The following is a 16,728-nucleotide window of genomic DNA, read 5'->3' on the forward strand; positions in this document are numbered from 1 at the left end:
GTTCAAAGTATTAGTAAGGGTTAAGGATCCTTCCCCAGTAACTGGGGTCATGTTACCATTGGCTGTGGAAACAATTTTTTGTGAGGAAGGTTTAAGGGTTGAGACCTGTCTAGAATCAAAAGTCATATGATCTGTAGCACCAGAATCAATTATCCATGCACTATTAATAACAGATGCAGAAATATTTAAAATCTTACCCCCATTATCCGTAGCAACTACCAATGCAGAGGCATTTTCAGCAACATTATCTTCTGTTTTTATTTCGACAACAGCTGCAGTCGAGGTTTGTTTTGAATCCTTTTTGCGATTATGATCCCACCATTCTGGATATCCTACAAGTTCAAAGCAGCAACTCTTGGTATGACCAGTCTTTTTGTAATGAGTGCATTTGAAAGTTGACTTATCAACATTGAGATTTGTCTTAGGATGGTTGGTCTTGGTTCGGTCCTACCAATTTGGAGTTGATCGCTGTTGAGCTATCATTGCTGAGGTGGCACGATTGTCAGATTCTCCTTTCAAAGTAGTATGATGTATTGCTTCTCGTCGAATCAACGCATAGCATTCTTCCAAATCGGGAATTGGATCTTTACGTAGAATCACACCTCGAACTTGGTCGAAGTCACTATCCAATCCGGCAAGAAAGATGTCTACCCGTAGTCATTCAATAGATTTTCGATACGCTGCAATGTCGTCAGGGTCTTTCATGACTATCTTATCTCGATCATCCAATTCACGAAAAATCTCAATCAACTCTCCATAATATTCAGATAGAGACTTGCCACTTTGTCTTGCAGTAAAGGCCTTTTGATTCAGAGTGAAAACGTGCAATTCATCACTTCCATCATAGAAAGCTTTTGATAATGCACTCCAAATTTCTTGAGCGGTAGGTAAACGTAAGTAACGTTTCATAATTTCTGGGCTCATGAACATTAGCAACCACCTCTTCACCTTTTGATTTTCGGCATACCATTTTTCATACTTATCATCTGACTCTATGGGTGGTTTTGTCTTACCCCGAATGTAGGCAAGTTTCTCCTGTTCAGCAATGTGCATCTCCATTAGTTGTGACCAAATATCATAGTTGGATTCGGTGAGAATGATTCCTGCATTAAAACTACTTTCTGACTGAACAATAACTGGAATTGATTTTGTTATGGATGATTCCTCCATCATTTTTTTTAATAAGTGCGTGCAATTAAATCACAAAAGCACAAGACGTTGTTAACAAACGTCGTTTTTGGTTTTCTCTTCTCTCTGTCAATCTCTCTTCAAGGACGTTGTACCTCCACTTTGAATCAGCTTCTAGTTTCACCTTAACCAAATCTGTAAAGTGGTGAAGGCTGTTAAGGAAGGTAGGGTTCTGATGTAGGGCGACTTCGTTAATTGAGTGGATGACAAAGTCACGTTTGAACAGAGATGGGGCTGAACAGAGATGGAGATGGGGCTGAACAAAGACACAGTTGTGGCGACTTTGTCGATCAAGTGGATGACAGAGTCACGGTTGAACAGAGATGGGGCTGAACAGAGATGGAGATGGGGCTGAACAGAGGCGCGGCTGAACAGAGTCACGGCTGTGTTGTTCTACTGCGGTGAAGACGATGATAGTGATGGGATTTTTCCAAATCTGCAGCGATGAAGATCAAAGCTTTCTAGCTTTGTTTATAACTGGAGATTTGAAGGTAGTTTCTATGAGTTTATGGATTTTTGGGTTTGGTATTTTTCTAAAAAGAAAATTTCTTTTCTTTCTTCAAGGATTTCAACGAAGAGGCTCTGATACCATCTTCAAAACTGATGATCTTTTCTTATTCGTTTGTCACATTACAACCCATATTTAACCTAAGATACAGCTATACAATCACAGCCAATCATACCTAATAAGCACGCACAGCTCATATATAACTAAGAAAGGAAAGATAATCAAACTAAGAAAGGAAAGAATCATAAATCTTCTAAAATCTCAACAGTTTTAAAGTATTTATGATAATTAAAAATGAGAAAAACTAGTTCAGAGTTATTCAAAGGGCTAGGCTAATTTGTAATGGTTAAGAAAATTTCAGTAAAAGAAAAATAGAATAATTTGGGACATTAACATGATATATAAATGGATTTGGATAGAAATTACCTTTCTATTACTCCAGTTTATTTTCAAGTCTTGTTGGGGAGGGTCTCCTTTTATAGACTTGTTGATCTAATGGAAAGTTCACAAGATTATGCAAAATAGATTAATTTGGGATACTAACATGATATATAAATGATTTTGGATAGAAATTAATTTTCTATTTCTCCAGTTTATTTTCAAGTTTGCTTTCGTCCATGGTCTAACCCATCATTTTATGCCCTACCACTACTGGGTCTATTAAGTAATTTTCCCATCTTAAAGTAAGGGCATTTTTAAAAAATCGATTCCAGCCAAACAGACCATAAACAACCCCTAATCTAAGGTTTTGGTTTAGACCTTAGGAGGGCTCTCGTTCTTACAAGAGTTGCAAGAAAAAGTGAGTCATTCGAGATGAATTTACAGGAAATTGGGTTTGCGAATCGTGCAGAGTAGATCACGAATTCGACAACTTTCAAGCCCATTTTGGCGAAATCAACGATCATCAAGGCACTTATGTTCGAATCGGATCATCTGCTCCTTCATTCTTCAACCAAATCAATGGGGACTTCAATTACAACGAGAACAAAATCTACAAAGCCAAGAAGAAAATCGAAGAAATTTGTACCAAGCAAGGGTTTTCATCTGCAAGATCTAATGAGGTGAAGCAGATGATCGAGGAGATCACTAAGAATTCAGTCTCGGCGAATGGTTTACGATCCTAATTGTTGTTTGTTCTTACGTTGTAATGAGAAAGAACAATATGCCCTTTGCAATGGTGGATGTTGGGAAGGAAGCCGTGGAAGCAAACCACCTAAAGAGAAACCCTTTATCGAAACTTATACTAAGTTCCAAAATCGGAACTTATACCAAGTTCCAAAACACACCAACAAGCAATGACCAACATTACTAGTAATCAAAGTAAAGTAAAACTAACTACGAACATAAATAGCAAATAAAGAGATGCTCACACAATATTTACATGGTTCAGTTATGTGCCTACGTCCACGGGGGTGAAGGGAGAATCCACTATATGAAGAAACCAACGACTTGCACAACCTGCAAGTTCGTCTCAAGAAGAAAGCTCGGTTTTAATCAATGAGAAAATCAACCTCTTCCTTTGTAATCTCTCCTAGCCCTCTCTCTAATTTTACAGATTTCTATCTAACTTATTCTACCACAAGATAGCTGCTGTATTTATAATAGAGAGATATATGTTATTGCCACACCAACTATTGTTGATAGATGTTATTGCCACAACAACTACTATTGCTGATGCCACAATTCTCCACTTCATACATAATTTGAAAACACCTCAAATTTTGGACGAACACAAGAAGAAGCTGCAAGCATGCAAAGCTATACCACACAAGAGTAACCTATAACACCAACCCGACTGCACCATTCTAATCATGGCTGCCTACGTACCCTCTAATCGGGATCAAGCCATTGTAGTTCTTTCCATCTCTTCATAAAGACTCCACCTCACCCCAACTCCCCCCCGAAGGGCCATGCCCTCTTGGGCAACTCAACACGGGCCAATATGAAGCAAGTCCAAGCAGTGCTAGAACTTGCTACCTATCACCACTTTGGTTAACATGTCTGCAAGGTTCTCATTTGTATGCACTTTCAGGAGAGAAACATCACCTTCCTCTATGACATCCCGTACAAAATGATACTTGACGTCGATATGCTTGGTACGAGCATGATGAACTTGATTCTTAGCCAAGTGAATCGCACTCTGACTATCACACCACAAGTTCACACAATCCTGCTTAATCCCCAAATCATCTAGAATACCCCACAGCCACAATGCTTCCTTCACTCCCTCTGCCATGGCCATGTACTCTGCCTCTGTAGTAGAAAGTGCCACTGTAGCCTGTAACATCGATCGCCAACTAACTGGAGCACCATGTATACTAAACACAACCAATAGTAGACCGTCGTCTATCTAGATCACCTGCATAATCTGAGTCAACAAACCCACTAATCTGACATGTATCTCCACCAAAACACAAACTCGTATCAGCGGTACCCTTCAAGTACCTCAGGACCCATTTCACTGCTTCCCAATGTGTCTTCCCCGGGTTCGCCATGAACCTACTGACCGCTTGTGAAATATCTGGACATGCACAAACCATGGCATACATCAAACTGCCAACTGCACTAGCATAAGGTACACGTTCCATGTGTGCCTTCTCTTCCGCTGTATTGGGAGATTATTTACTAGAGAGCCTGAAATGTGGAGCCAATGGAGTCACCACTGACTTAGCACCTTGCATCCCAAACCTTGCCATGACCCGCTCAATGTAGCCTTTTTGACTTAAGAACAATCGCTGGTTTGACCTCTCTCTTATGATCTCCATACCCAATATTTTCTTAGCAGCGCCCATGTCCTTCATCTCAAACTCTTTACCAAGTTGAGATTTCAGCCTATCTATCTCCACCTTGCTCAACGAAGCAATAAGCATGTTATCCACATACAAAATAAGATAGATATAATCACCTCCATGAAGCTTCTGAATATAGACACAACAGTCATAATCACTTTTGGAGAACCCATGCTTTAGCATGAAGGAATCAAATCGCTTGTACCACTACCGAGGAGATTGCTTTAATCCATAAAGTGATTTCCTCAAGTGACATACCTGACGTTCCTTACCCTCAACCATGTAGCCCTCAGGTTGATGCATATAAATTTTCTCATCTAAGTCTCCGTGCAAGAAGGCTGTTTTGACATCGAGTTGTTCCAACTCAAGATCACCATGAGCAACAATACTCAATAGCACCCGAATAGAAGTATGCTTCACCACAGGAGAAAAAATCTCATTGTAATCAACACCCTCTCTCTGTACGAACCCCTTAGCCACTAGTCTAGCCTTGTACCTTGTATTGCCGAGGTTGGAGGGATCCTCTGTGGCGCCCCGCCAAACGCTAACACAAATCCCCATGTCAGATCTCGAGGTACTAGGTGGCACCTCGAAATTTCGGCATGGTCTCCTTTGTTTATGTTAGCATTCCAAGGCGTTCAACTTACACCTGATAAACAACATACAATCCTACATATATATACAAAATATAACAATAGCGGAAGCTTACATACATTTAATAACGTACGAAAGATCAGAGTGCGGAAGAATAACCAGAATACAGGATTATATAAAATTTCTCACTCTAACAGAATTCCTAACGCTCAAGACAGAATCCATAAAACTACCTGGGGAATTGACACCACTAGGGGGTATAGCCCTAGTACTTACCAGGTGACGAACTCTGGTTGTCTATTTGACCAACCAGATGATCCTCATTCGTATTCTATACATGCCTCGCCAAACTCTGAATCTGAAACTAAAAAAAATAGAGAAGGAAAGGGTGAGTAACAATGGTTACCCAGTAGGGAAACAAACAATTTCTGCCAATAACCCCTCCTAGCATGAACGAATAAGCATACTGAATCATTTTAAAATATACAAAATTTTACAGAAGAAACTACGATTAACTGGTACATATAGCTAGGGATGAGCAACTAAACATTTTAAAACTAACATTACATCAATCAAGAGTATTCACTATACCATTTTCTTTATGTACAAATCTAATTGATTAAATGGAAACATTAAACATGCATTTCATTTTATATATCAAAGTAAAGCAATAGATACATAATACACAATGGTGGAGTATTGGAATTAGAGTGTTGGGATTCACGACTGGATCGCTCCTAGTCGGGACATGATGTACAATTTCTCTCTGGTTTTTAGTTCCTGATTTTGTGACCGGTCGCTGCCCTTACCACGTTTGGTTGACCATTTATCCGGCTCAGGCTGGCCGTTTGACGTGACCGTAAGCAATGGGTCTCTTTTCGATGTGTCAGAACGTTCGACTACTATAGATTGTTAGTGATCACTGACCAATCATCTTCGTCTATGCCTATTAGGCGTACATGTGATTCTCAAATATACAAACCATTCGTATACGACCACCTTTACATTACAAGTTCACTGGTAAAGATAGAGAGGAATAAACCTAGATTCCAGTTGTGACTCCACTCTCATACGCGTCCCATACCACGTATGAGCTTGGTGGTCCTTACCGTACATCCCAGGATAGTACACCACTCCGGATGATATGACGCACTATCATTTCAGGCATTCACAAACTCTTTAACAGCTTACAAAATAGTTACATATATATATATATTATTTTCATTTGAAAACAAAAGAGAAATTAACAATACAAGGTTGAGAATAGATATCCAGTTTCCTACCATGCAAGTGTGGCCACCCGGCCTAAAATAAATAACATAACGGAAACGTAAACAGCGCTTCGCGCTAACAGAAAGGAAATAAACATGCAACCAATAATATTATCCCTGGATATCTGTTTCACCAACCTGCACACAACACAACAACGTAAAATGCAGACATCACCCCTCGGGTGTGACTCTGACATTTTACCGTTTCATACCCTTTTTCCTTTTTTTTCCGATTTTTACAGTTTTCAATCTCTTCAATAAAATATCCATTTTCTGATATTCATCAACTCAAAATGAGTTCATTGAATATTAAATCACATTTTCCAACTATAGAATTTATTTCTATCAATGATATTGAAAAAGAATACAATTTTTATATTAAAACGGGGTCCGAACAGTGCACAAGACCCAATTTATGAAAATAACCCGTTATAATACTCTACCCACGTATAATTTGTTAAAAATACAATTAAACATATCAAACATGCAATTTCTGGCGTGAATTTTGAAATAAACAAAGAATTCTATATTTCGAAAATACATCCAAATTTTTCCAATAAAATCCTAAATGCAATTTTCACAATCTATGATTACTAATAGAAATTGAGAGTTCCTTACAATCACTAGGCAACGGAATTGAAGCACGTGCGCAAAAATCGAGGCTAACGGCGCGGAAATCGAGACAGACCGAACTTCGAAGTGGCTGATTTTCGAAACCGGCCTGGTGGTTTTGAAGATCTCGATGTGCTCGTCTCTTCTCCCTTCTACGGCGAAAGACGGTTTGACCCCGAAATCGATGAAAACCGAGGTCGAAGTTACGAAAATCTCCTTATAAAAATACGGCTGATTTTTGACTATACGAGGTGAAAAAGGCGAGAAAACGAAAATAATTTGGGTGGGTTATGTAGAGAATGAGGCTGCGGACGTTTCTCCCTTCTACGTCGGAAGACGGTTTGACCCGGAAACGGACGAAATTCGAGGTCAAAGTTTCGAAATTTCCGTATCCAAATACGACTGATTTTTGACAATATCGGGTAAAATAGAAAGTGAAACAAAGAAAGGTTGGGTGGGTTTTGTAGAGAACGTAGCTGCGGACATTTCTCCCTTCTGCGTCGATCATCGACGACGAACCGTTTGTGAGAGATCTGAGATTGAAGATCGAAGAGAAAAAAAAAATTCATTTTTTTATATGTCTCGGCCGTATGGACGCGTTGGGGAAGATGACATATAAAAAAAAAATTAAAATTATTATTTAAATAAAATGTGGGACGAATTCGGTATTTTGTCAATTGTTTCGATCGATGATAACTTGATCATCCGGACTCCAAAATTGACAAATGAATACTCTATTTCACCTAATTTTTCATTCCGGATCTAATGGTATAGTCAATTTCTACAAATTATGTCTCCATAAAAATTTACATCTTTAGTCTGATGTGACTCCTAAACTTGATGTCGTTTTCGTTTTTGGCGATATTCGACTTCCTGATCTCCAAAAATGACAAATAAATAGTCCATGTTGAATAATTTTTCGTTATGAATCCAATGGTATAATCGAATTTTAAAAATTATTACTCTAATAAAAAGTCACTATTTTAGCCTATTCCGACCCGGTAATCGAGGATTTTGCAATTTTTATATTTGGACTCGCATTTGAACGTGCTTATAGGTTAAACTATGTTTTTCGATCATTTTGAATCTGATGGTGAGGTCAGATTCCATTAAAAATGATCAGAAACATCCTAAAGTTTTACCCCTTAATCCCACTTTCAAGATTTTCTTAAAATTTCACTATTTATTTTTTCCTCGAGATACGAATTAAAATTTTGGGGTGTTACATCCTCTTTCCTTTTGTACACCCACTTACAACCAATATCTTTTTTTCCCACGGGCAATGGGACTACCTCCCATGTTTGGTTCTTCCAAAGAGATTCCATCTCTTCTTCCATCACAATTGACCAACTCTCACTATCTCTATCCCGAATAGCTTCTTTGAAGGTGATCGGCTCATCATCCTCCATCGAGAGTGCGTACTCAACCAAGTTTACCTGCCCATAATGCCTCAAAGGCTGATCTGAACCCAGCTTCTGAACTTGCTTGTATGCTCGCTTCGGCCTAGAGGAAACCAAAGACTCTTCAAGCTGTTGTTGTTGAAGCACTTGTACATTCTCTTGCTGAACCTCCTTATGTTCAAGCTCATCATCACTCTCATCTTGAGTGTCTCTATGATGCTCCTCTTGAACATGACTAGAACCTGGTTGGTCTTTAGGTTCTATATCAACCACTTAAGACTTTGAAGTCTCAACACCTTCATAACCGGGCACCATAGCTTTTGACAAAGCTACCATAGAGCTCTCATCAAAAGTAACATCTCTGCTGATTATGAACTTAGAATCCTCTACACACCAAAGACAATAGCCTTTTACTCCCATTGCATACCCCAAGAATATTGCCTTCTTAGCTCTAACGGCAAGCTTTTCCTCATTGACATGGTAATAAGCTGTGCAACCAAAAATTCTATGTCTCATAATCTGCATGCTCTCCTGACCACACCTTGTAAGGTACATCTCCATCTAATTTCGAATGTGGAGACCGATTTACTATGTAGCAAGCTGTAGCAACCGACTCTACCCACCATTCTTTGCCCAAACCAGCATATGAGCGCATACACATTGCTCTCTCCCGCAATGTTAGGTTCAGTCTCTTTGCGACTCCATTCTGCTGTGGTATTTTTCTGACTGTCCAGTGTCGAGCAATACCTTCTTGATCACAGAACTCCTTGAAGGCACCCTCTGTATACTCTGTACCGTTATCAGATCGTAAAGTCTTCAGTTTTTTGCTCGTTCTGTTCTCAACCATTGCTTTCCACTTCTTGAATGTCTCGAATACCTCATTCTTATGCTTAAGGAAATAAATCTAAGCACACCTAGAATAATCATCCACGAATGAGACAAAATACCTAAAACCACCTTTGGAAGTTATCTTAGCCGGACCCCAAACATCTGTATGCACATAGTCTAATATACCTCTGCTTCTGTGTTTGCTTGAAGAGAAATGAACCCGATGTGCCTTTCCATACACACAATGCTCGCAAAAATCCAAGCAAGGCTTTTTCATGTTCTTCAGCAAACCTTCCTTACCGAGCAGATTTAGACCCTTTTCTGACATATGCCCAAGCCGCCTGTGCCATAACCTAGTGCATTCAGTTGGGTCTCCACCACTTCCAACTGTTTTAACTGCTACATTTCCTGTAACTGTAGTACCCAAAAGAGCATAGAGATTACCATGACGAATACCCTTCATCACTACCAAGGAACCATGAACAACCTTTTTCACTTCATTTTCCGTAACTATCTTGCAGCCACCGGAGTCCAAAACACCAACAGAAATAAGGTTTTTCCGCAAGTTAGGAACATGTCTCACATCCATCAAGGTTTTGACCACTCCATCATGTATCTTGATTCTAATTGAACCAAGCCCCACCGTTTTACAAGCATGGTTATTACCCATCAATACGGTTCCACCATCAATGCCTTTGTAGGTAGTAAACCACTTCCTATTTGGACACATATGGTAAGAGCAACCTGAATCAAGAATCCACTTACCGGAGATTTCTTCATTACTCGTGACGGAGTAGCATTCATCGCGGCCCCCTTCTTCCGAGGCATAGCTAGCCTCTTGCTTACCTTGTTGCTTCCCATTAAACTTACTTTTGTTGTTCTTCTTCCTGCCTACTCTTTTGTTAGGGCAATTTGCCTTGAAATGCCCAAGCTCACCGCATTTGAAACACGATCTTTCCGTAAGAGGTCTAGAACTCGATCTAGACTTTCCTCCATTGCCTTTTCCTCGCTCATTTCTTCTTCCTCTTACAAACAGCCCCTGTGCTTGCTCCTTATTACCATTAGTAGCCATGCTACTAGTTGCAATCTTTCGAAGATCATCCGCTAAAAGTGATGTTCTAATCTCATTCATCATTAAATTTTCACCCACAAGCATCAATGTTTGTACAAGGTTCTCATATGACTTTGGCAACGAAAGAAGCAACAAAAGTGCTTGATCCTCATCTTCTACCTTTACATCAATATCCTTCAAATCTGATATGATCCTATCAAACTTGTTAATGTACTCCCAGATTGGTGTATCTTCCTCCATCTTGCAAGTATACAATCTAGACTTTAAATAGATCCGATTTGTTAGAGTCTTCGTCATGAAGTTGTTTTCTAACTTTGACCACACACCCGCAGCCGTTACTTCTCCATCTACCAAGAAAGCTACATCCCTTTCAAGGTATAGAATTATCGACGCTCGTGCTTCGAGATCTAACTCTTCCCAATCTTCATCAGACATGTCTTTGTGCTTCTTTTCTTTTCCTGCCAACGCCTTATGCAATTTCTGTGAGATTAGCAAATTTTTCATTTGCATCCTCCAATAGGAAAAATCATTCTTCCCATTGAACTTCTCTATCTTATACTTTCCCACTTTGACGGTTCCGCTAGTAGATGTCATTATCCGCTTGTTTAACAACACCAGCTTCTCTCAGGAATTTCAACAAACACCTTGTGTACACTACACAATACCCAAGCAAATACCTCAAATCGGAGCTTAACCACCCTGATTTGAATAAGGGCTCTGATACCAATTGTTGGGAGGGGAGCCGCGGAAGCAAACCACCTAGAGAGAAACCCTTTATCGAAACTTATACCAAGTTCCAAAATCGGAACTTATACCAAATTCCAAAATCGAAACTTATACCAAGTTTTAAAACACACCAACAAGCAATGACCAACACTACTAGCAATCAAAGTAAAGTAAAACTAACTACGAATGTAAATAGTAAATAAAGAGATGCTCACACAATATTTACATGGTTCGGCGATGTTCGTACATCCACGGGGGTGAAGGGAGAATCCACTATATGAGGAAACCAATGACTTGCACAACCTACAAGTTCGTCTCAAGAAGAAAGCTCGATTTTTAATCAAAGAGAAGATCAACCTCTTCCTTTGTAATCTCTCCTAGCCCTCTCTCTAATTTTTCAGATTTCTATCTAACTTATTCTACCACAAGATAGCTGCTGTATTTATAATAGAGATAGATATGTTATTGCCACACCAACTACTATTGCTGATGCCACAGTAGAGGCTTCATCAGTTATTGGTTGTGATCTTCATAAACTCGGGCGAATGATAGCCCGTGTTGTTGATTTCCTTAATTTGAATTTGCTTGAATTCGATATTGTGTCTTCGTCTGATCGGGTTATTCGAACTTGCTCTAGTTTTGGTGAGGTTTCGAGTGAGAAGAGAGATAAGATCCTTAAACAAGGAAGGTTTCTTTTGTAATGTGCAATGAAGTGGTTTTTGACAACTGGGCGACAACCGATTCCAATGGTTGTGGCTGTTTTGGTGTTCGTAACGAAGTTGAATAAAGTTGAAGTTAGAATTGAAGATATAGCAAAGGAAGTACATTGTGGGGTTGCTACATGTAGAAAGCGATACAAAGAACTTCTAGAGACTCTTGTTAAAGTCGCTCAAGCTTTGCCTTGGGGAAAGAATGTTACGGTTAAGAACATAGTAAAGAATGCACCTTTTGTTCTCCAATATATGGAGATGAAGTCAAGGTCGAAGGTTGGGGAGAAGAGGAAGCATGGAGAGATGGTTGGATTAGATTTGGAAGAAATGGTTGGTGGGTGTATTAGAAAAGAAACTGATTTTGCTATCTATGATTGCAATGCAAAAAACGATCCTCAGTATTTTGAGGTTGATGATACAAAGCGAATATTATTGGACCAGCTTAAGATATCACTACAAGGTTTGTCCATGATTTATACGAAATTCTTGAATGGAAATGCTTTTGATAAGTCCATGATTGAGATTGGAGTTGAACATAGAAGAAAGAGGAAGAAAGGTAGTTTTCAAGATTATAAGGAGTGGTGGACGGGAAAATCGGATTTGAGCAAAAAACTATTGTTCGAACAAATATTGGAGAAGAATGTAGGTTTTAATGGGTTGCCTCCATCTTTTGATGCCAGTGTATTGGCATGTAAAAGAAGGTGAGAAAAGATAAATGCTGCCAAGCTTTGCATTAATGACATTTTGCAACCTTCGAGTTATGTATTAGGTGATGGAAGGGAGAGTTGTTTTTTGGAGCGCTTGAAAGCTAGAAAACAAAAGTTGCAAGAAGAGAAAGGATGTAAGATTGATTGGGAATATTTTATAATTGAAATCCTTCTTCTTCATGAGGTCAAAGATGAGGAAATCGAGCAGGGCCATTATAATACTTTGCTCGACCTACATGTCTTTAACTCTGGGAGTATTTCTGAGATGTTTTAGTGGATTCCTTATAAAATTTCACGGTAAAAAGAATAGCAATGTTTCTATGTTTTATCGATCCCATAAAAAAAGGATACGATCGGTTTTTGTACTTGTTTTAATTCATTATTATTTATGATACAAATTTTGATATATATTAACATGAGTTCAAGATGAATGACTCCATTTTTCAATTTACATTGTTTGTCTTTCATAAATGGTCGTGTATATTTCTTTTTTTTGAGTTCCCATATCTTTGTTATGTTGATTCTTCTTACCCGCAATTAGTTAGTAAAAAACATTTGATTCCCAAATATCTAGTGTTTCTCAAAGACTAGTTACATTAGAAGGAACCAACAACTTTGATTGAAAAAGCTTGACACAACAAGCATATCTTAGCTTCTTCACTTGCATTTGATCTTTAGTGGGATTTCCAACCATAACAAGATTTTCTTCATCCATGTGAGATAACCTGTGAATGTTTGAGATGGACATAGACATAATTGGAAAAAAAAATTAAAAACATATCATGAGTAATATATCTATAATATATGAACATATCAATTCAGTCTCCATTGTCATGGTCTCGTCGTGTAATCAGAGTAAGTCTTGAGGATGCTATCTGTAGACACCCCATTTTTGCACTAGCCTGATTAATCAACTCGTCAACTCGATCGCAATGGTTCCCAATGATAGATGTTTATTTCATTGCTTTATTTTGTTACCATAAATGTTTCAGAAATTCGGATGAGGTATTTCGAACTGATAAAACTGTAGAAACCACGCTACGCTAGGAAAATATGACCCCAGAAACATAGAAATCATCATTTTGCAGACAAAAGAAGTTTCACGATAAAAATCACTAAAAAATGATCAAATTACCAAAATACCCCTAACCTTAAAACAGCCCTAGAGCCTACGTTACAATTAGGAAAATCCATTCAAACACATAAAATAACAAATCGAAATCAAATAAATCATTTCACCAATTTTCACAGAATTTGATAAAATTACGAAAATGCCCCTCATAAAGTTCATGACCATTTTATATAAAAAATTTCATAAATAACACAAACTAATATTTCCATTGAATTCCTTACGAAAAATCGATCTAAAACATCCTAGAACATTAAAAATCGACTTAAAACGTGAAAAGTCCTCTCCGAGAGCAAAACGGTAATTTCACAATTTTCATAGTTAAAATTTTCAAAATTAATAAATAAAACATTAAATAATTAAAGTAAAATATTAATGAAATTAATTTAAAATTTTGAACTAAAAAAATTGATCAATCAGGATCTCATGAAAAATTGTTGAGGGTTCGTGAGATATTTCTTTAAGGATCCCTCCATTTGGGGGTCCAAAGAATTAAAGATATAATAGAGGAGGGTTCTCCAAAAAATTAAAGTCAATCAAGCAAGACTAAGGTCAAGGTATTAAAGTCAATCAAGTAAGATTAAAGTCAAAATTAAAGTCAATTAAGCAAGACTGAAGTTAAGATATTAAAAGTCAATCAATTAAGACTAAAGTTAAAATATTAAAAGTCAATTAAATAAGATCAAAAATCAAAATCATAATAGAGTTCTAATTAAAAAATAACTCTATCTAATAGAGTTCTAACTAAAAAATAATTCTACCTAAAATAATTCTAATTAAAACACAATTCTACCTAAAATAATTCTAACTAAAACACAACTCTAATTAAAAGAACTCTAATTAAACACTAACTCTATCCAAATGAACCCCTAAAAACATCTATAAATAGAGGTGCTCACACCCTATTTTCGTATCAAATCATAAAGCCTAAAAGAAGTAGGTCTAGAGCCCCCCTAGCCTCCCATAAACCCTAGTTTTGGAGCCTCAACTCCTTACCTAATATCCCTCCTTTGATTTTAGCCTAAAGAACGCCTAAAAGCCTTCCAAAAACATTCCAAAATTCGCAATAAACTTGAAGAGTTCAGATCCAAAAATAAGGAGATACCTTGCCTCAGAGATCCGAAATCAAATCCAGAGACAGAACGAAGCAAGGGAGTACGGTACAATGAGCTATTTTTGTCAGATCTGAGGGAACAAAATCCTTGTTATCGGAAAGGTATAAAATTTTTTATTTTTATCTAGGTTTTTAGCAATGTGATTTATTTGGGACGTTAGTAGAGACCGGCTTTGGTCGGGCGGGGTTGGTGCCTAACACCTTCCAACCTCGTAACGTGATCCCCATATTCTTTTTCTCTTTCGTAGATTAGTTTGCCTTTTTTAGAGTCAGTTTGCTTCCTAGACCTTAACAACTAGGTGGCGACTCCCAAACCTCAAGGGTCAAAAGTGGATTCGCGCACCCCGCGGATCGAGGGCGCTTTCAGTGGTGACTCCACTGGGGACTTTTGAGGATCAAACTTGAAAAACCCCAAGTATGGGAGCATTGCCAAGATGACCTAGTTTTATTTTTATTATTTAGTTGGATTTATTTTATTTATTTTTTCTATTTATTTATTTATTTTGTCTTGATTGTAGATGATTTTGGGTATTGCATTTTTTTTTCCAATTAAGGATCACTTTTTGATGACCCCTAAATAATGAAAGATTCAAATTGACATATGAAAATGATGGAATGATGAAAGTTGGGACAGTAATGTTCAAACGTTTTTACAAAACATTGTAATAAGAATTAAGTCTGGGAACCTGTTAATAAAACGTAGATTTCATCGATTAGATTAATTTAGAACTTGAGTTCACTCAATTTCGTTATCGGAAGCCTTAGATATCATCGATACAAGTTCAATCTGTAAATCTGGAATTGTTGTTGAATGAAAGTTGGGACAGCAATGTTAAAACGTTTTCACAGAATATTCTAGTGAGAATTAAGTTTGGGAACATATTAGTAAAACGTAGATCTCATCGAGTAGATTAATTTAGAACCTGAGTTCACTCAATTTCATTATCGGAAGCCTTAGATATCATCGATGCAAGTTCAATCTGTAAATCTGGAATTGTTGCTGAATGGAGGTTGGGACAGCAATGTTAAAACGTTTTCACAGAATATTCTAGTGAGAATTAAGTTTGGGAACATATTAGTAAAACGTAGATCTCATCGAGTAGATTAATTTAGAACCTAAGTTCACTTAATTTCGTTATCAGAAGCCTTAGATATCATCGATGCAAGTTCAATCTGTAAATCTAGAATTGTTTCTGAATGAAGGTTGGGACAGCAACGTTAAAACGTTTTTACAGAACATTTTGGTGAGAATTAAGTCTAGGCACCTATTTATAAAATGTAGATCTCATCAAGTAGATTAATTTAGAACTTGAGTTCACTCGATTTCGTTATCAGAAGCCTTAGATATCATCGATGTAAGTTCGGATTGTATTTTCCAAATTCACAGAAAATCCGAATTTATCTAATGTTAGCACAATTAATGTTCCTGAAAGTGAGCTCATCTCAACCATTGTCATTATATCATCAATGTAACATCTATTGGAATCTCGATTTATTTTGGGTCACCCAAAAGTAACCCTTGATTAGACCATAGACAACAAATTTGTGGGCCTTTTTAATGTTGGATCAGATTAATTATTATTTGTGTTATATGCCCATATAATGTGCCATGATCTCTACAGATATATTTGTGATGTGTTTGCTTTCATCTTAATTTCGATGTGATGGGTTTTGTATTATTTTCTTAATCAATATTCATTTGATATCCATATGTGATGACATAATCTGACCCATGGGCCCATTTGTTTGAAAAAACCCCGGGCACACCCCACCCTGTTTCGCACACACCACATGCACGATTACTGCTTTACTCACTTACACGTCCCATTTAGCCAACGTGGCACTAGTGCGTGGCCCGGTCTCTTCGGAGATGCTACGTCATTCATGAAACTCATAACTCCAGTCACGTACCTTAGGGTATATCAAACTGGGGTATCGATACCTTCTGATCAGGTGATTCTGAGAAGTATATTGATGCACCTAGGCTGGAGCAACCTGAGCCTTTTACCTATTGTAAGCCACACAGTCACATGTCCCGATTGCCAACGTAGTACTAGTACGTGGTCGGTCCCCTCGTGGG

The 16,728-nt window shown here is 37.8% G+C and overlaps 1 pseudogene; it reads left to right on the forward strand.

Moving 5' to 3' along the window:
- Nucleotides 1-1,527: 1,527 nt before the first annotated feature.
- LOC147384249 (plant-specific TFIIB-related protein PTF2 pseudogene) lies at nt 1,528-12,831 on the forward strand (annotated as a pseudogene).
- The last annotated feature ends 3,897 nt before the right edge of the window (nt 12,832-16,728 follow it).

The sequence above is a fragment of the Akebia trifoliata genome, chromosome 15, assembly GCF_017979445.1.
Source record: "Akebia trifoliata isolate Shusen 1 chromosome 15, ASM1797944v1, whole genome shotgun sequence".
NCBI classification, from domain to species: domain Eukaryota; kingdom Viridiplantae; phylum Streptophyta; class Magnoliopsida; order Ranunculales; family Lardizabalaceae; genus Akebia; species Akebia trifoliata.